The following is a 2,421-nucleotide window of genomic DNA, read 5'->3' as shown; positions in this document are numbered from 1 at the left end:
TTGTAAAGTCAAAACTGACATCATAAAGTTGAAACGGTGTTAATTTATAAAGGTTGTAAGTTTGAAACGTTGTAACTTGAAATGCTGTAAGTCGAGGACTGCCTGTACATTGTTGTTGTTAATGCACTGATTGTTATTACCTCTCAATTGTGCCATTGTCTTCAATTTGTGCTAATCAGTTAATCACCTAGTGCCAGGTTAGAGCCAGGCTGAAGGTTTAGACCGGGTGAGAGCAAGCCCTTACCATAAATCCTTTCACTGAGATAATCCTTAATTGGGAATAATGACCCTGTTTAATCAATTAAAGATTCAGGCCTCAACATATGGGCAGAGTGCCTGCAAGTTGGAGCAGGCCTGAGTTTGAGCAGCAGCACCCCTTCATTGTTCCTAGTGCCTGAGCACTGGGCTTTCACCTTTCCAGAAGCAGGAGATTCACAGCACAGCTGCTGCCTGCCAGCTTCCTGGGCAGAGTAGGGCTTGTGGGACACAGCTGAACAGTGCTCCTAGCCCTGGGTGGGGGAGACCCAAATCCAACCTGGATCTGCTAGGCACCATGTCCTGGTCCCTGGACACATCACTTTGTGTCTCAGTGAAGTATGGATGCCTCTGCCAGGACAAGAGCACTGCCCTGCTCCTCAACATAGAGGCTCTGAGTGCTGGTTCAGCCTGGCACACAAGGAGGGGCAGGAGAGACTGCAGTGGGTTGGGGAGCTGGCCCTGGCTCTGGTCCATGGGGCTGGGCATTGGTACTGCTGCCTGAGCCTGGGAGGCAGGATGGTCAAGCTTCCAGGTTTCTGTGTAACCCCCGCCTCAGCCCTGGTGGCTTCTGATTTGGCCTCCGGAGCACTCTGCAGCTGCTGCAGCCGATGCATGGGGCTGCTTTGGTTCAAAAGGAGGGGGTAGGGGCCTTGCAGGACCAGAGGTCACTGCAAGTGATTGGTTGCCCCATGCCCTGATGGAAGGAGGCAGGTGGCAGGCAGTTAGTGAAAAATAAAGGTGTGCCTTTATAAAGTGCAGCACATTGAGCCAGGTTGGAGCAGCCCTGGTTGGCAGGGAGCCTGGGGCGTCAGCCTACCAGCCCAGGGCTGCTCCGACCCAGATCAGCATGCTGCAGAAGGGCTGGTTGACAGGTATTGCACAATTAACTGAGACCAGCTACACATGCAAAGTACCTATCACACCATAAGTCCAACCAGCTATAAAATTAGATTGGGAAATGTGTACTACCTTTATAGCTGGTTGCTATCCAGCTTGAATTTGCACATGTAGGTCTCTGTTCATTGCCTCATGTTAGTTAGGCCTTAGGCCAAGTGTGAAAAATGACCATCACTTGAAGTTAAATACATGGACTTCCAATGGACAGTTCTAAAATTAAATTTCTCCTTTCTAAAAGTAAGCAACCTCCTGACCCACCCAAGCTTGTTCACATCCATTGTGTTCCTATGAATCAATCCCTTGACTAATCAGGAGGGAAATTTCTCCAATTTTAGTGTGCAAGTGATTTTTAGGTTATAATCAAACCAAGGGAATATTTTTATTCTAGAAAACAGTCATTGGCACAGGGTGTTCAAAGAAAAAGTCATCGCTACCAACATATTTTTGATGTCAGCGTCTCCAGACAAGATGCTTCCAGCGAAGTAATGGACATATCCCCGTGCCCTTTTGTAAACCTACGGTGCGTGTGCACCTTGAATGCTGTGCCCAGTTCTGGTCCCCACACCTCAGAGAGGCTATAGAGCAGCTAGACAAGGTCAAGAGAAGAGCAAGAAGGATGATTAGCTCTTTAAAGGGGCTCAGTACGAGGAGAGACTAAAGAGGCCAGGCCTGTTCAGTTGGGAAGAGATACTTGAGGGCACGCACCGTACGTGCCCCTGGAGGCTGAGGGGGGTGCAGCAACCACCCGGAGGCAGCGGTGGCAGTGCTGTGGTGGCGGCTAGCTCCCGCAGACAGCTGCAGCAGTGTTGGCAGGTGACAAGCACCCACGGATGCCACCGGTAGTGGTGGTGACCACCTGCACACGCCACTGGTGGTGTCGGTGGCGAGGTGGGGAGCAAATGGCGACCCCCGCGCAGCCACTGCCGGCAGCATCAGTCGCACTTCTTCCCAGGTGTGTGCCTGCAATATCCAGGGGCGCACGTGCACTTTTAAACACCAGGCGGAGGCCAGGAGAAAACCCCCAGCCTCTGCACAACGGGAGGGGGGGGTGTCTGTGTATATAAAATGTGGGTTTTTTTTCTAGTTTCAACTTGTTTCTCCTCTGCCACGGTTAACAGCCCGGGTTTGTGAGGCAGGACTGTGCTGCACCTCAGGTCTGGGCGACTGGCCGCCTCGTGCTGCGCCAGCAGAGCCTCTAGCAGACTGAGCTCCAACGTCCGTCGCTAACGTCACGCGGAGGAGCGAGGCGCAGGCCGGGGCGGGTCG

This window comes from Gavialis gangeticus, unplaced genomic scaffold (genome assembly GCF_001723915.1).
Source record: "Gavialis gangeticus isolate Ggan-Ray unplaced genomic scaffold, GavGan_comp1, whole genome shotgun sequence".
Lineage (NCBI taxonomy): Eukaryota > Metazoa > Chordata > Crocodylia > Gavialidae > Gavialis > Gavialis gangeticus.
Note: the sequence above shows the minus strand (reverse complement) of the source record.